At 25.1% G+C, this 22,749-nt stretch overlaps 1 protein-coding gene across 2 annotated transcripts in view; it reads right to left on the reverse strand.

The window, feature by feature from the left end:
* Fife (regulating synaptic membrane exocytosis protein fife) overlaps positions 1-22,450 on the reverse strand; it is a 212,593-nt gene extending 190,143 nt beyond the window's left edge. For both annotated transcript variants that reach the window (XM_089219690.1, XM_089219689.1), the window contains exon 1: positions 22,270-22,450. The gene's annotated coding sequence lies outside the window, so the exon portion shown is untranslated. The remainder of the gene's footprint in view (positions 1-22,269) is intronic.
* Between the last annotated feature and the right edge of the window lie 299 nt (positions 22,451-22,749).

Here is a 22,749-nt window from a genome sequence, read left to right on the forward strand (position 1 = left end):
CTTTAACTTTTTTAACTTAAAACTTTCTGAAATTATTTTAAAGATCTGCTTGATAAATTTTTATAAAGAATATGAAATATTATTATTATTATTATCAATTGCTTATAATTTGTGAAAGATATAAGTATACAAAACTTTTTATAGGCAAGTAAACAATAAACCTTATGTAAATAAAAATAGTTTAAGCAAACAGTAGTTACCTATATTATAATTTATATATTTAATAACCCAAAATTGTTTTATTTCTTTCTCATTAAATGTATGTTGTAGATAAAAGTTTTAAAATTATAAAGCATCCAAATATTTTAACCACGATACCATATTTTGTAATATATTAATAAAACACAAACCGTTGTAGTCATTTATGAATTTTTTTTTTATTAGAATAAGCCTCGGCAGCGGTGGCCATTGACTGACATTGTTCACATTGATTTTATATAATTTTTTACATAGGTAGTTTAGTTTTTACATATTATTTTATACTATTTGTTTACAATAAATTTTCAATTTCAGTTTCTTTTATGAAGTTTAGTGTCTGTTTAATGACTGATACGTTTGGACTTAATGATTGGTATAGAAATTCTGGGATGTTGTGTTTGGTTCTTGCATCTTCTGTTTGTCTGCATTCAACGAGTATATGTTTTATAGTCATGTGAACTCCGCATGTTGTGCACCTGGGTTGTTCTTCTTTGCTCATTAGGTAACCATGGTGTGTGAAGCGAGTATGTCCTATTCTTAGACGTGTTAATAACATTTCTTCTTTTCTGTAAAGATTTGCTATGTTTTTCCAACGTTCTGTAGTTTCATTTATGAATTATAAACAATCAAAATTATATTTCATACCTAAGGGATATAAATTACAATAAAACAAATAATAAAATTCCATTAAACGAGCTGAAAATCATAATCAAATTCATAAAAAAATAAATATAAGGCATTCAAATAAAAACTCAAAGTATATGGGTGCTAAGTATGAAGTTTTATTATCATATGCTATCGTGTTTCTCCGAGGTCCTTCATACCCCAACTTTGAGAATTTTATACCCATTCGGCAATATCCCATCTAGGTATTATTACTCAATGTCGAATAGGAGACGATTTATTTTAGAGTTTTCATTGGAAAAACGGAGATGGTTTACGATACATGTGTTCTGTATTCTTCGCAGAATACGAATGTGCCAAATTGTGATGGTTCTTTTGTCACGCTCAGCTGAAATGTGTTAGTTTGGATTAACCAAAAAAAGTCTAGAATTACATAATATCCACAATTGGGCCACATATATATTCAGCTTGAAGTTTTTGAGGACACGTAGACCTCCAATACCACTTGAAAAAAAAATTTACATTAAATTCGTATTTTCATATTTTATCGTATTTTAAATTAGGCCGATAATTCTAACATCACTAATTATAAATTATGAAGAATTAGTGGACGCTCTTAAACGTGACAGTTAATTCATACATGTGGTAGATAAATCATATTGTTAAATATCTGTAGAAGTCAATCACAGACGATTTGTATAATATACAAAATTTAAGCCACCTATAAAAACAAATTCTTAAAAAAGGCAAAAATTATTTTGAATAAAATTTTTTTCAGATTTTTTAATTATAGCTTTATAGTATGATAAAAAATAACCAGTTTATACAACTTTTTTTTTTGCCTGTTGTTAATTTTATAGATACCAATGTCCATGTTTATATTTCAACAAACTAATAGACAACAAGCAGTAATTTTAAAACCATATAAATCTAAATACAGTAAGTAATGTTGTTTAAAACAAAATGATTCAAACCTAGAAATTCTGTAACAGCTACTGCATATCTAATCTAGTTTTAATGAAACAATCTAATTTTCTCTAATGTACGATTATCTACCGTTCGAGAGCGAATCATGCGATTAATTAAAATTTCTCGTGGTCTGTGGAGCATTTCATGTTTTTAGTATTTACAATTTAATGTAATTTTCAGTAGACTAAAATTTGATTATATTATGAAGAATATCCAATGCTAACTTAACCTACTTAAAATTTACATTTTATAGTTGTGTACAAAATGCAATATTTATCTAACAAAATGCAAAATTAAATAGAACATTTCAATGAGTATATTTTACATTAACATTACTTTTCAATAACAATATTGTTAAGTTATTATGATGACATGTACATTGCATAAGCCATACAGGTATATCGAGTATCGATATCACCCATAAAAAATACTTAAGTACCAAACTTCCAGCTATATTTTTTAGTTACCTACACAAAAACGTTAAAACAAAAATGACGACACTGATAATATGGTATGAGAATACATAATGTATGATAAAGTTAAATATATTTTGTTTTCGTAAATTTATAGCGAATTAAACATGTTTGATATCTACCTATCAATTATTATACAATTTTGACTTGATATATGCCCTATGTAAGTGTATGCTACAGATAATATTTACGGGTCTTTTAAAAAAATGTATAAGATAAGTATATTTTATGAAGTTGATTAATTCAAAATATTTCCTATATTCATCGTTGGCTTCTATATCAATACAACTATACATGTGATTATCACTTAGAAAAAAGCACTCGTAAGTAGGTAGTGTATTAATTTATATCAATAACTCATCAAAGATATGAATTTTTTTTATAAAATTTAAATAATTTCTACCCAGTGATTACCACCATAATCCATCAATCAAATTCGAAGACAGATGATCAAAACACGTTATTTATGGGTTTCGTTTTTAAAACATACATTATAAAACTGAATCAATATCGAAAGGTTTTTGATGAATACAGCAAGTAAAAATATTTTGAGTATTGAAGCAAAAATTATATACAGTATTTTTTTAGATCAAAGCATAAAAAAAATATATCAAGATTTTGTTTAAACCGTGTATTACTTTTATACTGCTTACATTTCTTCAGCCAAAAGCTATCTGATACCAATTAATTGAAAATTTTAAAAATGAACTCTTGTCATTATCACAAGTAATAGATATATATGGTTTTAAATCTGTAAAAATAAGGGACATTTTTTAGATTCGTAACTGCTCCAAAAGTTATCTTTATTTCGTAAAATTTTATTATTTTTGTACGGCTGAAACAATATTTATATTATATTTTACAACAAAGTCGTAACATTGATATTATAAAAGTTCATAAGCAACAAAGCTATGTATTTCAAATATAATATAATTTAGTAAATTCTTAGATTATTCTATAACCGTATAACCGATTTATTTTCTATGATACATAAATTATGATGATTCTTATAATTCGTACAATATACAATATTTTATAGCATCACTTATAGTGTTCGATGAGGTTTATATCATCTTTCTTATAGACAGAAAATTATACATAATGTTCTACAACATTGTTGTTTTTCAGAAATTATTCAACATGAAGAATTTTTAACAAAAACTCTAGTTAATGAGCTCAAATAAATAAAGTAAATACATCTTGTTGTCTCAACCCCCCCCCCCCCCCCATCAAAAAAAAAAAACCAAATCTAAATAATAAATTATTTAACAAGTTTTAATAATACAGTCAGCCGAGAATGGAAAAATAGGTGCAAACAGTTGCAATTTGCATACATTTTCTGGATAAGCATTTTATCAGCTTTTTTTATAAATCTCAATCACCAACAATGTAAATAACGCGTTAATAGAATACAAAAATAAAATTATACAAAATAAATTAGAATGTTTTCGTATGTAAATAAAGCATATTAGTTAGGGGAAAATATACCTGCAGAAAAAAATTAATACATATATATACAAAATATTATTACATTAAATTTACATTTTCCCATAACCCGTATCTTAGATATACTAATAAAAATCAGTTATTATGTTTCAAGATAGATAAGTTATTTCAGTTATTTAACGTGAGTGTTATATGGTTCGTAAATATAAAATTAAAAAAAAAAAAATTAAAACTAGGCTTCAAATGTTATTGGTAGTAAAAAATAATTAAGATTTTTAATATATTAATCAACAGTTAAAAAAAAAAAAACACATTACTTAATTAAAGTTTCTTATAACCCAATGTAAATTTGCTTTACTAATAAGTAATATGTATGAGACCATCTACTACGGTGAAATAATCATGATAATAACCATTGGGAATCAGTACATAATCATTTGATAAAAATTAAGAAATTGTTTTTTGACCACTAACAAAGTGTACCTATATTATAATATAGTATACATCAATTTTCTTATATTTAATAAGAAAATATGAAATTTATTTTGAAAAATTATGTACAAATAACAATATAAAGTTATTATTTCTTTCCAAGAGATAATTTCTATTCGAGTGAGCATTACATATATGGTTCGTTTTCACATGAATGCGTTGCTAAGAATTTATTTTCAAGTCTCTCAAACATTGTTGAAACATTTTTAGAATCATAAATATTTCATCAAAACTCATTAATACCTTATGTATTTAATTAAATAAAGTGTGACCTCCATATAACTCTATATTATAGCACTTCTTCAATTACGTAAAATATTTATAAGAAAGCTCGTTTTATAATTTTAATATCATAATACATTCTGAGTATTGAAAATAGATAATATTATAATACCTATATGATATATCTTTTATCGAGAAAACTATAGGTGTAACTTTGTTCTTATTTTTCATCTCAGTAAACATTTTATAGAGTGAATTAAGGTAAAATGAAATACATATATAATTATGTATACTATACACTTTATCAATTTAAAATTGAACAAATATTTTATGTTAAATGTAATTTTATTTTTAACACTGAAAAGGTTCTTCTAATGCAATTTATACATCATTGGTATCTTCAGATTGTACCACAGTAATATTTTATATTTACAGGGTTATAATAAAAATAAATATATATGTATATGTTTAATACTCAAATTGGTTAAATCATTCAAAAATAATTAGATATTTATTTAAAACTAGCTTAAATTTTAAAATAACTTCATGAACAACTAAATCTTATATTTTTAAGTTTTTATTTTACAACCTTTACAAGCTAAATAATAAAAATATGAATATTTGTGCATGACATGGTATAGGTGTCCCATACGAAATTTCTAGATAATATGCAATAGATCAGTGGCTTACCCACAACTTAAAATAAATATATATATATATATATATGTATATTAATATATATATATATATATAAATATATTGTACCTAATATAGATATAAAATAACATTAAAAAAATTACATATTAATTTCAACGAGCTCCTAAAATAGCTGGATTCCTTGTGAAGGACTGTGTGAACCTATGATAAAAGAAAAAAAAATATGATTTAGAGGATAGAAAAATTTTATAAAATAAGATATAAACAAAACACGATTTAACCATAAATACTTTTAAATAAAAAAAAAAACTTAAAATTGAACGTTAAAACAAATAATATTCAATAGTATATAATAACAATATTATATAATGTTATTGAAAATTCATCAAATGAAACGTTTTATGATCCATATTTTCGATTAGATATTAACAACTGAACAAAATATAATTTTTAATGAAATTATAATTATAAATTATTTAATACAAATAAATGTTCGTATACAGCAGTGCTTTACATGAATTTACGTATCAAAGACTTGTCATTAACCCTATAATGGTAAATTAAAATAAACTTCGCCTTACTTCGGAAGTAATAACAAACTCATAGCTTTATTATGATCATAAAAGTCTTAAGAACTTTTACTTTACACCTTGAGAAAGATAAATAATGAGAGTAATTTCAATTTTAACAATATTTTCAAACTAAATAATAATTAAAAAATATTAAAACTATTTTTTTAAATACGGAACTCTAATAAATAATAATTGAAATAAAAGTTAAATAATATTTTAGACGCAAAATCAACTTTAAAAATCTATTAATTTTATATCTGTTTTATTTTTATTTTTTAATGTATGAATGTTTTTTTTCCAATTAATTCTCAAAGTAGGCAACATAATTTTTTTAAATATTGGTTCCAAATCAAAATACATTATTAATTTAAGAAAAATAAAACAATTAAAATGTATCGTACAAGAGTTAATATATAAACTTTATTATATTATCACGATAAGATTATAATTTCAAATAGGTTATTATCGATTCAACTGAAACAATACTTAAAGAATAAATACAGCTTCTTAAAAGAATATTAAGAAGCACGGCCATGTAAAAAATAACGGTTGTTATTCAAAACAAAGATTAACTTTTATTTTTAAAATGGAATAATATACCTACACTGGCTATACTATTAGATCTTAATAATATTTTGCGTTTATGTTTTGATTATAAATAAAAAATTGTATATGTTCGGTTACATATTTTGTACTTGTTGAATGAGTATATTATTTACCATGTATAGCTTTTAACTCGTATGGGTATATCGCAATACAATATTACAACTCAAACTTTAGTTTATACATCTTAAGTATAACTTAAATTGAAATGTATGCAAATTCTGCGTGTTCATAATTTTAAATTAATAAAGTTTCGTGGGATAGTAATACAATTACAAAATAAGTAGGTATACATAATTATTATCATCTGTTAAATAAATCATAATATCTTATATAAGTATATAACATTATTATTTAATAACAAAGTACTTACATACTGTGTAATGTGTAAAATACACAGTCTATACAGATTATCTCAATAGTTTAAATCAAAATAGCTACCTATATACTTATTAAAATCATAATGTATTTCTGATTTTCTGAATATAAAAAGAATATGTGACTGATAAGATATTATTAATAGTAATATATGATAAATAAGATGTGCATTCAATCCACTTATTATTTTTTTTTTTAAATCATGTAAAAAATTAATGGATGATTTATCATATTTTATCAACTAATTATTATTTTACAATATTTAATAACAACCATTTGCATTTTATACAATAATATCCATCAATGGTATATACTTTTAATTTATAAGTAGATAGCTGTGCTGAAATATTATTTAATAACTGAATAAAATAAAAATATTTTAATCATGAAAAAATGTGGAATATTATGTGCATAAATATATGTCATGTCCTTAGAAACTAAATTGTTTGAAATCGTATAAAGAATAATATATTTCTTGATTCATTATAAAATAAAATCATCTCTTGCTCATATTATAATCATATACCTGCAATAGTTTTGAAATTTATGAATAACAATCCCTATTATAATCATTATTTCTCCTAGCTTATTTATATCAATATAATACATTAAATGAGACTATTATAAGTGTAGGTATAATGATAAAAATGTCTAGGATTCAACTATATATTATAAAATTTTGAATGGGAATGTCTTTCAATACTTACAGCTGCAAGAACTTCTTAAATAATAATTATTATTCTATTTATGGGAACATACTTCATAAGTAATAACCAGATACTGAGGTCAGTGCCGTTACTGCGCTCCGTGACATCCTTGTTGAATTTTATTTTTGTTTTATTTTATAGATATAATTTTTATATGCTATATAAATGTAATAATATAGCATTCTTACGTGTTAATCAAAATAACGCTATACATATATAAGTGTATGATATATATGTTAATGTAGTAAACACTAATAAAAATCATCAAGGCGCAATCCAGTATGTATGTTTTTGCATTACACATTTACGCTTAATTTTAATAAAACTTTAAATAATATATGAGAAAAAAAATGTTATGAAAAAAAATCAATTTTAATTTAACTCAAATGCGCCCATGTCACCAATTTCTAATTATGGCACTGACTGAGGCTACTTTTATTAATTAATATAAATATATATATTACAATTATATATTATACACGATACACGAATAAAAAAAACATTAAACACCGTCAAAAACAATAACAATATTGAACTTAACCGGCAACTTTATGCTTATATTTTATATTTATCTCAGTTCAAAATATATATTTCAATAACATTTCCCCATTGAAATTTGTTAATTTGAATATTATCCATAGTTCATTTTTATCAAATAAAAAAACACAATACAATTAAGAACCTTTTATCCAACCTATTAAATCATTATTTCTATGTTTCTGATATTTCTGATATTTCATTTAACGCTATATATCAGCAATAAAATAACCATTTATCATTGTTCCTGGAATCCGAACGCCAATTTATACTGGTGTTATATTATTACTGTATACCTTCAGATTACTTTTTATATTTGAGCACCCTACCATTCGACATTAACATAATAACAATTATACCTATATAAACCCTATATAATATCAATTGTAGCTATTCGATTGACAAATATTAATGTATCTGATCATGGCCTAAGAATGTAAACAATTTATTTATTTATGGCTTAGGTACTATAAGATTCTATCAGTCATCATATTTTTAGCAGTAAAAATGTTTCGATATTTAACTTTAAAAATAGTTTCTATTTTTATCGCATACAACTATTTATTGTTGAATTCAAATTTAAACCATTCGTTACAGTAACCTACTCAATAAAGATTCAACTGGATGGACCCTACTTTAGATCTACTAGCTAATATTTATTTTATTTTTTATTTTTATATTCATTTATATTTAGTAAGGATAAAAAGGTGTTGAGCTTACTTGATGAATCAGCCTATACGTGTGATATATATTTACATACCAATTGGTAAATATAAAGAAAAAACTACAAAAAAAAAATATAATTCAGTCAATTAGAACTTAATGTTATGGAAATTGGTAATATATTTTTTTGACACTACTCATGGAATTGTTCTAACGATTTTAATTTTAATTTTTCAACTACATTTTTATACCTGAAGTACTACAATGATAAATTCTTCGAAAGTTTCAAGTATCTAGCCCAACCTATAGATAAAAATAAAAACATAAGTTACTTAGTGAATGTAACTTTAAAATTGTTCAACGGTTTCCTTGAATACAAAGAAAAATATAGAATATTATTAAATAAACAAGAAAATGTAAGCCCACGCAAATATATTTATCAAGTATCGTTCAGAATCGTAATTCAAATAATAAATTTCGATAGTACTTCATCATTGCTTTCTGATAAAATACCAAAAAACAATTATTGTATCACCCACACTAACGCTGATCTCCAGAACTCAATGATACACTATAGACGTATTAAAATAACAATTCTTGAAATACATTTTTGATTTGTTCACATCGGAGGTAACGAAAAATTCTAAAGACATAATAAAGAATTTGAATTAATTTATTAAGAAAAATAAACTTGTTAAATTTATCTTTTAAAATGCCAAAATTCAGAAATGATAAAGGTAATCGATTTGTAAAATAAAAATTGAAAAGACTAAAAATGATCATAGAAACTCAAATCAACAGTAAAAACAAAAAAAAAAACATATTTATGATTCTTCGATATTTCTTGAAGAGAAAAAAATAATTAGTACCAATATATAGTACCATGCTAATTTTTCTTTGTTTTTATTTTAAATGATGATCTTTATAATGTATTAAGTTAAATAATAGTATTAACAATTAATCAAGAAGAGTATGCAAAAATTAATTTTTGATAATATTTAAAATATTAAATATAATTTTATGTTACAACACAAATACGATATAACAATATAATCTAATGTACTTAATCAATATTTATAATATTCTTTAACCTATACTTAAATATAATCTAACATAATTACTTATTAGTAATTAATCAAAATTAAATTAATATTTTCTGTGTTCATTCTGCCTAGGTTTGGGGATTTTTTCCCCGAAATTATATCGTGAGAGTTATATTTATTAAGATTGCTGATTTTATTTGTGAAAATTAATATTCTTCTGATTTTCATATGATTTACAATCATTGAATTTTATATTTTCATTCCACGGTAAATAATAACAATCTAACTATTAATCAGAATACCAGCGCTATAGTAGCCACTGCAGGCACTCACGGATCATCCAATAAGTGAAGATCTGATGGGGAAATTCATTTTAGACGTATATTACATCATACAAATAAATTCGCGAATTTGTATTATAAAAAAAAAAAATCATATGATATTATTACTCGATTGCTTTTTAGTTTTTTAAAGGCATAAAATATATTTAATAACAATGCTTATAAAAAATCCACGGATAAGCCATTAAATTTTTCAATTAATGTTTCATCCTAAAAAAAAAAAACAGTGGTGAAAATATTATATCTGTCTGTAGGGAACATGCTGTTGATCCATCTCTGACTGCAACGCGTCACGTGTGTAATAATCAAACAAAATGTATATAACCTCCCTGCTATGATGACATAGACATGAGCATTGTCAGAGTACAATATAAATACTGCCACGATATCATAGCTGGCCGGCTTAAATTCTGAGTATCACTATTATTCTTAGTCAGACGAACAACGGTGCCTAATAGAGTTTCAGGTGCGAACCCAGTGCAAAGTTAGAGGTAACAGTCAATATATGGGACTACTGACGAGACGACAGTCGACATAATTTTCGTCGCTCTTTTCTATCTTATTTTTCCCAAAAAACCTACGACCGACGTGTAAGGAAAATATATATATTTACGTCAAAAAAAAAAAACAGCTATTACTTTCGGAGTCCCTCAGATCGTTATAAATTATTCATGCACTCCGGGATAAGTCTGCTGGATAAAAGGAAAACGAGTGAGGTAGAACACGGCGGTGGCGGCGAGCGGACCATGCGTTCCAATCATTACAAAACTGTTTTTCCACACTTTCTTCTCGGCGCAACAGACTTTGTCTTTGCTTTGCTTCATTCCTTCATCCTGGCCTGCTGATAAGCGTAAACAAGACTTCAGTAATGCCAACCATTCACGATGAGTGATTTTAACCGCAGTCGTTTCGTAATAAATTGTTAACAAAATGGTACCCGACAAAAATATATTTTTTCCTCCATTTAACATGTTTGTTTTGTCAAATCCTAATAATATAATACCATTATAATATTGGTGTATAATAATATAATTTTTATTTGTGTGTTTTTACAATTACTTAGCGGACATATTTATTTAAAAATATTAATGTATAAAAAAATCTGTTATTTTTAGTACAAAACAGGCTCAATTAATTCATGGTAAGAAAAAAAAACATTTTACATAATTTAATTTTTGCTAAAAAAAAAAAACTCAAAATGTAGCTATGATTTTTTTTTTAGTTAATGCTTCAACATCTGAGACCGTTGGCCTAGGTTATATTGTAGGTTTATTACTGTAAGGCAGAATATGGTGGGTTAAAACATGTGTAATGAGATGAGGATTTCTCACTAAAAACCTGAGTTATCCATTCGGAAACTAGTGACACTGGCTGATGCTTAACTTAAGATCATGTCAGTGGCTGATGAAGCCACTATCATGCCACTCCAGGCCACAACTGTACATTTTATTATTTTTAAAATTCTACGATTTAAGTCGCATATAATATTAGATAAAAACAAAAGCTAAAAAATATATGAGCCATATGATTGAATGAAAATCAATTTTATAAACAAGTTTATTTTTATAATTTTTGAAACTAAAATAAACTAGCAAAGCGCAAAAAATATTCATTGTTCAAAACTTCATGAATGTATAATATCGTATTTCATATGATATTTTAAAGATAATAAATAAATCATATAATGGTTTACATATTAATTTCCCTTCGCATATAATATTAATAAATTTAATAATTCAATACCACTTAATAAATTTGTTGTATTAAATATAATTGTCGGCGAAGAAGTTGTTAGTTCAAACTTTAAATTATGGTAGGCTAAAGTTTAATTACGAGTTCGACAAGTATATCATATTTAGTTCGTTGATAAAAGGCTCTCCACAACCGATATTTAATTCATTTATTTTCACTTTTACTAACTTAAAACACGGTAAAAATTGTTCATCTCTAACAGAAATAATTATAAGTAAGAAGTTTATAATTGCTATTCATTAATAACATACTCGCCTACATAATATATATGTATATGACTTAGAAACTCACTTGTACGGTGAATAAGAAAAGGTTTGACTCTTTATTCGTGATGCGCGAAAAACTTGACAATAGAATATATAGGTTATGTGAAGGAAATTCCTATCCTTGAAATTCCAGTATCTTAATTAAAATTCGCCATCACGTTCTTTTCGTGAAATAATTTTATTGTTATGCGTCGATGGTTTTTACGATACTATTATAAAGTAAAATGCTCCTAAACGAGTAAAATCCTTTTTTAAATAACCATCCTTTACAAAAATGTGTGATAAGGGAATATTTTTAAATCGCTTTTGCCCCCAGCAACAAGTTGACAGGATTTTCACACCCGTAAATACTAACAATATAAAAACTACCTCCTTATAACTACAACAGTATACATATATAGACCCTAAATGTGTGTATGTGTGTGTGTGTGTGTGTGTGTGTGTGTGTGTGTGTGTGTGTGTGTGTGTGTGTGTGTGTGTGTGTGTGTGTGTGTGTGTGTGTGTGTGTGTGTGTGTGTGTGTGTGTGTGTGTGTGTGTGTGTGTGTGTGTGTGTGTGTGTGTGTGTGTGTGCGTGCGTGCGTGCGTGTGCGTGTGTGTGTGTGTGTACTGTATCAAGTGACTGAGCTTTAAGGTGAATATCAATTCAAATGATTATCTTGGGAATACCGATATAAGAATATATTCAGGAGCAATGTAATATAGTTCTATAGGATAGAACAAATTTTGTAAATAAATTATTAAAAGAATATTTAATAGATAATATATTATACGAAATAATAAAAAAGCGGGTAAGTCGTGGATGTCGCTGTGCTGTACAGTAGGTTACTGTAATGGATGGGATTAAATTTGAATGCAATGATAGGTATCATTGTATACGAAAAACGATTCTGAACGGAGATGATTTGTCAGTCTAGGATATATTATATTTAAATATTATCATATATTCTATTTTGAAACAAATATTTTATTTTTCAATTAAGACGCATTTTGCTATTTTGCATAAGGCATGGTTAATCAATTAGTGTGGTTATCATGTAGTTATCATAATTCATAATACCTTATATTATCATAGATATACGAATACCTGGTTTGAAGAAAAATCGTTATCATTACGCGATTTCATAAAAATTTAAAACTCAAACGTTCAAAACATTTTTCCTATAATGACGCTTCAAATTTTCTCTATAGCTATTTGAAGCAAAACTTATGGAAAACTTGGTGTTAAATTTTATAACCTTAGATATAAATACAAACAATATAATTAATTTTGAACTACAAAATAATTTGCAAATATTCATGGTTTTGACGAATTTTTGCCAATATTTGAACTTCAAATGCTAATAAAAGAAAAATCGTGCCTATGTATACTTATAATTTTTAAATAACTATAAGAATAACTTCTGAGAAACTTATGTATTAAATTTTCAAGTATTCTGATAGGGCCAAAAAAAATTTATAGACATTTCAAAAAAAAATTTTCAGAAAAATTGAAAATTTCAGTTGTATGTAAATATCTCAAAAAAGTCAAAATATTTTGAAAATTAAATCATATAAAGAAAATGCCAATCTAAATAACTTGTGAAATTTTCAAGTATCTACGAATTATACTTTTTGAATAATAACAAATATTTAAAATCATTTGAGGATAAATCGTTATCGTTACGCTATTTCGTAAAAATTTTAAATTCAAACGCACTTAAAATTTTTCCTATATTGCTGTTTCAAGTTTTCTTTATAGCTACTTGAAGGAACACTAATTATGGAAAACTTAGTGTTGTATTTTCAATCCTTAGTTATAAACACAAACAATTTTATGATTTTTAAACTTCAAAATTACTTGCAAATTTTCGCGTTTTCGACAGATTTCGTAAAATTTTGAACTGTAAACGCTTATTAAAAAAAATTGTGAATTACGATTTTTAATTTTTTTTAGCTACAATAAGAAAAACTCATAAGGAACCGTGTATTAAATTTTCAAGTTTTTTTGGTCGTCCAACATTTTTTTACCGACACTTCAAAAAAATCGAAAATTTCAGTGGTCTATAAATAACTCAAAAAAATCGAAAATTTTTGAAAATTAAACTGTATATAGATATCACTCAATTTAACATTTGGTGAAAATTTCAAGTATTTACAGTGATTAGTTTTTGAATTACAACCATATAAAAATATCAATTTGGTCGAAAACTAGTTTTGCGTAAAAATTCCCGTTTTTCTGTCATTTTTTTTTTGTTTTTCTCCATTTTTTTGAAAACTGTTGGAAAATGCTTGAAAAATAAAACACATTTTTCAATCACTTATTTTTTATAATATTTATAATATTTAAAAAAAACCTTAACCCATTTATATTTTATTAGGTTGTCTATTATTATATATTATATATTTATAATAATGTGTCTTATTATGTGTTACTACAGTTCTATAAAACCTATCTATTATTATTTAAAAATACTAAAAATCCAGAAAATATAATATTTCCAATAATATATTGTAAAATACGTCTGTGTACAGCAAATTTCATATCATATAACTACTCGAGTACAATGATTTATTATTAAATTCGAATTTACAATGAATACTATAACATTAAACTTATATTATGTTTTCAATTTAAAACGATGACTTACCTACAAAATTATCAATAATAACTAGAATGCTCACGCGCTGCTGTAAAGTCGGTTCCGAGTGAAATTCATCATTGGGGAGATCACAGTATTGGTTTATTAATTTCAAATTCATTGATAATTCATCATATACGAAAAACGATTCTGAGTGGGATCTTCCATTTTTAAGGATATTTTTATAGTAAATTTGTATACAAAAAGTATAAGTCATTAATCGGTTTACTAATTTTTTTCAGAATATAAAATTAAAAATATGTATAATTAAACATAATATTTAAAAATAATGAATTATACATAACGACCAAATAAATTTTATACGATTACATGCTTTTGACAATTTCCATGTAGTTCAATATTTTGACTACCTAACTAATTTTAGGAAACCATATGTTTTTGTACCCTAATATAACCACCTATATATATGTGGCAGAAACGTGGCCTCTACGAAATGTAGACGAAAGAAAACTTATAGCTTTGGAGAAAAAAATTCTATGGAAGATTTATGAGCCAGTAAAGACTATGATAACAACAATAAATTGAAGAACTAAGCCTAATTTTTCATAAACTGAACATACTGGAAACGATGGAAAATCGGAAGACTGCAATATGCTTCGCATGCATCATGGCACAGCCGAAACCCCTTACTATGTGAACTGTGAAGTATTGGAAAAGAATTTAATAGGAAAGAGACGTTTAGGAAGACTTTGTTTAAGATGGGAAGACCATGTCAAAGTAGGTATTGAAGAATTAAGTTGGGGATTAGACTAGAAGGGAAAAAACATCAATATAGAGATGGCTGAAAGTTGGTATGTTTGACGAGATGGTCGACTAACCGAAATTGAAGTTGTTGCATGATTCGTTTTTGTACCTCAAACACACCTGGATCCAATCCACATGTATTCAAATTATTCGAATTACTTAACTCAGCTACTAAAAAAATCTCACGAGTTACCACAGTTGGTACCTATCTAAAACAATATTTCATAATAACGTAACATAAAAAAAAGTGTAGGTATCTTAATTAAAACAAATCGTTCTGTACTTTTTAATAATTTAGCCTTTATACATATAGATAACATTTTTCATATTTTGAGTACAGTACCTACTAAAGTAACTCGTTGTAATTAATTATGATTTTAGCTTCCATGAAATTTATTGTTGTATTGAGGCCTAAGGGTACCTAATATCAAACAAATAATTTAGGCCTATTTCTATAAACAAAACGTTCTTTTTAAAAAATAAAAAACTAATTCATAAATTAAACATACACTTATATTATTACCAAAAAAATATACTTTCTTTATGAACACGTTTTTGGTTTTTGCAACAATCCTAAAAAATTTGGATAAAAATACTTTTTCCGTATGTACAATAAATAAAGCTGTATTATAAATTATACATTTACTGAATGATAGAAACTTAAAATCTCAAACCGAAACAGTGTTAAATATTATTTTAAATCTAAAAGCAATACTTAATACATTTCATTGAATTAGGAAACAATTCTAGGCATAATTAAATTGATTATGATCTTTATTGGGCGTTTTAAAATGGTTAAGTGAGTTTAATAAAAAAAAAACCCCACAAATGCCTCATAAGTTTGTATCAAAGTCATATACCTAATGGCTATTGGCTAATAGGTATTCAAATAAATTGCATAAAAATAAATCTAAAAATTAAATATCTATAAATAGTTAGGATGTTATAAAGTGTAATCCAAACACAATATTAAATACAGAAAATTATAAATTTCAAAAGTTATGTGTTCATAAAATGTTATTCACTCAAGTCATACTTGCAATCAAGCGTTTTATTAAAATATAATCAATTAATTAATAATTCAAATAATATAATTATTTTAATTTATAGCAAATTTCAATAATTATACGCTCCTGAAGTTAATTGTCCGAATTAGTTATTCAAACTTGTGGACTATAAATATCCAAAGCATATTATGATGATAGGCATATAATAGTTATAATTTACATAGTATTAACTATAATGCATTTATAAAAGGTACGTATAGGTAGAAAGTATATCAGAAATATATGAAAATTTTAAATTTTAAATTTAATTTAATCCATCAAATCTTCGTTCAACCTAGATATTTATATTGTAAATAAATTATATTTAAAAAAACATGACATTTATGAGCCATTTCGTTCTTTATTGAAAAATTATTTAAGTTTTCCATCATTTAACTTGTGCATTAATCATAATTTAATTTATTCACAAATATGTACAAAGAATATACTTTAAAAGTGTATTATATTTATTACAATTTCAATAAATATAAACACCCTACTCATTATGTTTTCCGAATTAATATTCTTGTCAACGGCAAATTACTAAAAAAAAAAAAATAAAAAAAAACAATCATTCATGTTTGATTAATTTAGACTAATTGTCTACTGTTTTTATTTGTATTAAATTTTGTGGTTTTTATGTTCCTTCGTTCATTCTCAAATCCCTCTTTTTCTTTTTTTTTTTTACTGAAAAGAATAGCGTATAATTATTTTAACAGTGACATTAATCCTTGGACATCTTAGTCTTTAGATTTTCTTGGAGTAATAAAAAAAAATAACATGATCGATTTTTTTTTTAGTCAACTTTCCTATAAATGCCAAGGATGAATGTTAAGAATGGAAAAATAAACAGGATATAGAAACATAAGATGACAAGGAAATTATTAAGAGCATGGTGACAAATTTTTTAAGCCAAAAAGTAATTTTTCATTTGTTAAAAAATATCATAAAAAAGATATGCTATCTTTTTTATGATATTTTTTTAATTAACATTTAACAAAGCGTTCGATCTGAAGTCATTTTTATGTTTCTTAACAAACCAAATCATTTAATCTTCGTATATTATGGTTAAGAAAGTTACTTGAATAGATAATTCTTGAATCCTCTGTTTTATGTATTAAATATGAGAGTTATTTTGTAATTATAAATAAGTTGTGTGTCTAATCAACCAAAATAAATTATTTGAGAACTCTTAACTCGAAAGTCTTAGATGTTACTCTTGTTTGTTTTAAAATAATCTTTGGCTATTGTTTATATTGTTGTTAATGATCTTTTGAAAACAATGACAAATCAAAACATCGAAAAATTATGTTCGGCTTACCACAATTTATTATGGTAGGTATTTATTTTCCAGTTTATGGATATTTTTAAAATTGTAATTATTTATAAAATTAATTTATGCCCAAATATTTTAATTAATATAGTTATGAATATCATAAGAGTAACATTTCAATTTGTTTTAAAATTTAAATATTTAATTATGTATAACCCCATTTTATAAACAATGTAAGTATAAAGAAATTAAGAAAAAACGTCTTATTGAAATTAAAAACTTAACGTTTTCTAAGATTCAAAATTCAAACGTTGTAATAATAATTTTCTCCCACAATATTTTTAAAATAATTTCAATAGTAATATGATATTTTATATAATATGCACATTCAAATTTTCGATACGGATGATGGATAATATATTAACAGTTAAGTTAAATTAAAAGTATTTAATTTTTCTATATACCTACTATAATTCAATCTTTTAACTTTTATTTACTCTAAAAAAACATTTGTTTAAGTAAGTTTACGTAATATTGATAAAGTTATTGCTTCAAATAATAATTTTAAACAATTCTTTTATTTTAACTATTCTTACCTAATTTTTTTATATTTTATTTAAATATAATGAAATTAATCATGAGTTTTTATTAAATTGTCTGAAACTTAATTTTAGGAACTTAAAATAGCTATTTATATATAGATACATATACATAAATGTACTATATTGTAATTGTATTAAAATGTTTTTTTGCCTTATTATAAACATTTATATAGTTTGAAAATTATGAATAAAGTAAATTATACCTACATACCAAATGGCAAATGTGTACTTATTTTACAGAAAGACTTCAACAACAATAGTTATTTTACCTACAGTCCTTAACAAAACAATTTGTTTATTAATTATTCATTTTAAAACTTAATGAAATATTGAATAACCATAAAAAAAGCCCTACAATTTTTCAATTTAATTAAAGAATATTTTCCTGTGAATTCAATAAGCCAAGTACTTATAAGAACACTATTTTGAATGAACTTGTAAAAAATTAGTAACATATGGAATTCTTTTCATATCACCTGTAAAATTTACTGTTTCATTGTTTCGCTTAAGTTGTATAAATAATATAGTATCGTATTTATATAATATTTTAATAACTTACTAGTAATGACAAAAATTATTTATGTTTATAACTTAGTTCCCAACGATAATTTTCTGATTCATATTACGGACTAAATAATATTGTAAATATCTTATTAGCCCATAATTATTTAAAATTTTAAATCATAAAATGTAACGTTATTAAAGCATAGTTAAAAACTTGATAATTTGTTATTCCTTCTACGTTTACCACAGTACGACCCCATAAAAATGTAATAAACGTTATTAACCAATAATCAATAATTAGTGAATGTCCCTGTGAATCTGTTTTATTCCATTTCACGGGCGAATCAGCAGGCATTTTCACCCCCTATTTTTTAATAACGCAGTTATAATAAATCTGATTTAAAACCATATTTTTTTTATTATTAGAGATTTTTCCATCAAAGAGTATTCTATAGTGACTTAAACTTCTATTTTCAAACGAGAACAAATTTAAATTATTCATCCAATATTTTTGTTGTTGAAAATATTGATGTACCTATCTTCATCAAAATTCAAACAAATAGTTTCTGACTTTTAAACTATTAATTAGGCTAGGATAAACATCCTATAAATTATGATGATACTAGCCTGGGAGCCCGGCTGTAGTTATAAATATAATTAAAATGTAATACATGAGTATTCCATATATTTTGTTTAATCATGTGTCTTATTATTAATTATTCATATAAGTATTGCAAACTGTAAACTACTAATATGTCAATATAACTATAATTTGTAAATTAGTTAAAAAGCAAAATTGTCTACTTTTCCGGTTATATAGAATCTCTCATCTAAGAAAATATAGTTTAAGTTAAGTGTATTAGCATATCCGTTATCTTGGAAAATAATCGTCTGAATTTTTATTTAAATATATCAAAATTTAAAAATATACATATCTACAGAAAAATTTTAAGTAAAAAAGAGTAATTCTCATTTGAAAATCAGAAGTTTATTTCGCCACTAGACAAATCCTTAATAATTAGTCCAAAAAAAATCATCCATTCAAAAATGTGGTTTCTAAGATTATTTAAAATATCAGATTTTAAATGACTGTACAAGTTTGCATTATTAGTGAAAAAGGGGATGAGCAGGCTTGGCGAATCACCATGCGTAGCATATGTAATTTTTATAAAATATGTACGGTTGTTATACATTTATACATGCAAAGTCGTGAGAGGCATGTTCAAAAATAAATTAAAACAAAACCCACGATATTTTCCTGAACAAATTAGTGTAAACAAGTATCGAAACTTGTTGTGGAACAAATAAAATAATGTGAATTATAATTAGGTATTTAAGAATATGTGTGTTCTATACACATCATATAGTATGTATTAAATTAATAAACTTTAAGTTTTTAATACTTATTAGTTATTAGGTATTTAATCAATTTTTAAATTTCATATACATGTTGTTACTATTAATTGATGTTCAGAAAATATAAAAATGCATTGAATTGCAAACGAAATATGTGAAATCATTTTGTATATGAACTATTATTAATCATTTTCCAGCTACAGTAAATATAATATTACAGTAAAATGTATAATAATAATATAATACTGGTTTCGTTTATTGAATATATTTTATTTTATAGTGCATTTACAACTTCATAATTTAAATAGGTAATCCTATTTCAAATTAAAACATTTTTTACCTTTTAAACTTCAAACCAAATACCTATCTTAAATTAGTTTTTGGCTTGATTTTGTATGCATCTTAAAATTAATAAACTATTTTTATTAATATATTAATAAAATAACAAACAAACAATTAATGCGCAAGTTTGTATGACTACTTAAAACTTCAAATAATTATTTGTTAATTTAGTATGTATAGTTCATAAAAACTTTAATTCAGTAGTTTATAACTAAAATTTGTGCTAATTAATCATATTTAAACAAAAATCCTCTACACATTTGCACATACTGCCTACAGTCTACACATAATCTTATTATAACAAAATATTTCTTCAATATACACTGCCCACATAATTTAAAACATTGATTTTTAAAGTCAAGTTCGCGATTTTTATTTTCAACATTGTCTAAAAACACAAAATTATTGTATATTTTGTTACATCTTAACCAATAATATGTAGTTTTAGATTAAAATTTATTAAAATTACAAATATTCTATAGAAAAAATTCAAATACTTACAATTGTCAACTTCAAAAATGTAAATATACATTTATGCTGTTATCATAAACCATTATTTATTTTATTATTTATTGACAAATATCCAAATAAAATTTAGTTTCATTCCTATATATTATCATATCTAGGAGTTTATTCAAAATGTAAAATGTATAATACGTAGTTATTTTCATCGTGACAGTTAATTTTAGTTGTAAATGTGATTACATTTTATAATATATTTATTGTACGTTAGAAAATACAGCTTTTGATTTTCATAATAGACACATCCATATAACAAATTATTAATAAATATCCATTTAAATTTCTTGAAATATATAGTAAAGTATAATATAATAATTAATAAAAACTTTATATCTTGATAAACATGATATGACTCTTTTTAAAAATCTAGTTTATTAAATGTAAATTATAAATCGTGTTTAATTATATATCCACATAAAATTAACTGTAATAATATCTTGAATAAAATATTATTAACTATTATAAATATATTTAATACAATGACACAATGTGTACGTATATAATAAATCTCTGAACTAACTGTATTGAACACGACCAAAACATTATTATTTAACAATGTTAAAAAACGATTAATTATTTAATCGCATAAGAATATAAGATATAGTAACCAAACTATATGTGTATGAGTAATGAGCATATTATTCAACAGATTCTTCCAGTTTAACAAAATTAGATATTATGATATTTTTATTTATGAATGTACCGACATTTTTCATAATGTACGATTTTAAACAATAGAATATCGTGTTTAGAAAAAAATACACGTATATAATATTATGCACATACATCTGTACGTCTACAAATCTATGTAGACGAACTAAAATATTACTGTGAAAAGTTCAATTTAAACTTATAATTATATTCCATACTATAAATTCACAACGATAGTCGATATATTATACGTATCATAATAGGTTTCCTAGTCAGGGAGTGTAATCCGTTTAAATTTAATTATATTTTAACCTCTACCGCTGCGGCCCATCATATTATAGATGCCTATATATAACATAATAATCTATACTGGACGCGTTTGACATTAAATTTTTACGTTGATATGATTATATGTGATAATACTGATAGGTAATATTAGATTTGGATCCGAACTGCCACGAGTAAATACCTGTTTGCCGACAACCACAACAACAACACACTTAGGTATAATAATATTTACGTATAGTAAGTACGTTACGCGTAGTATTATGACGACACATATTATTATTATTATTAAAATGTCTTAATGGATTTTCAGACGAAATCCACCGGAAATCTACGACTGAATACACTGTTCGGGACTTACGGTGAGACAACTCGGCCTGCGCGACGACTGCGATGAGATCGCCAATGCGTGTAGGTACGCGCTTTATGTCGGTTGAACACTTGTTGCGGGGACATAGGACGGACGATGTTGGGGTGGAACAGGATCGCGGGGTTCGTCGTCGGTTACTCGGCCGGTGCGCGACTACTAACTATCGCGCGGATTCCAAAAGCCGACGCCACAGCCATTCGTCGTCGGCGTCGTCGGCGGCGGCGGCGGCGGCATCAGCGACAAGCGGATAACGCCGACAGAGAGAGCTCCGCCGTCGACCCCGTGTGCTGCTCCATAGTAGTCGTCCTTTGTTTTCATCGTTAAATCCTCATTCATTATTATTATTATGGGCCCGTCACCCACTCTCACGGACGTCCACATGCACAGCATTCAATGGACGTCCGGTGGCTTTGGATTTTTTTTTTTTGCTATTTTGTTTCTTTAATAATAATATGTTCAGTATCGTTAAAC

Source organism: Diuraphis noxia, unplaced genomic scaffold (assembly GCF_037042655.1).
Source record: "Diuraphis noxia isolate RWA-SAM2 unplaced genomic scaffold, SU_Dnox_SAM2 contig0002, whole genome shotgun sequence".
Lineage (NCBI taxonomy): Eukaryota > Metazoa > Arthropoda > Insecta > Hemiptera > Aphididae > Diuraphis > Diuraphis noxia.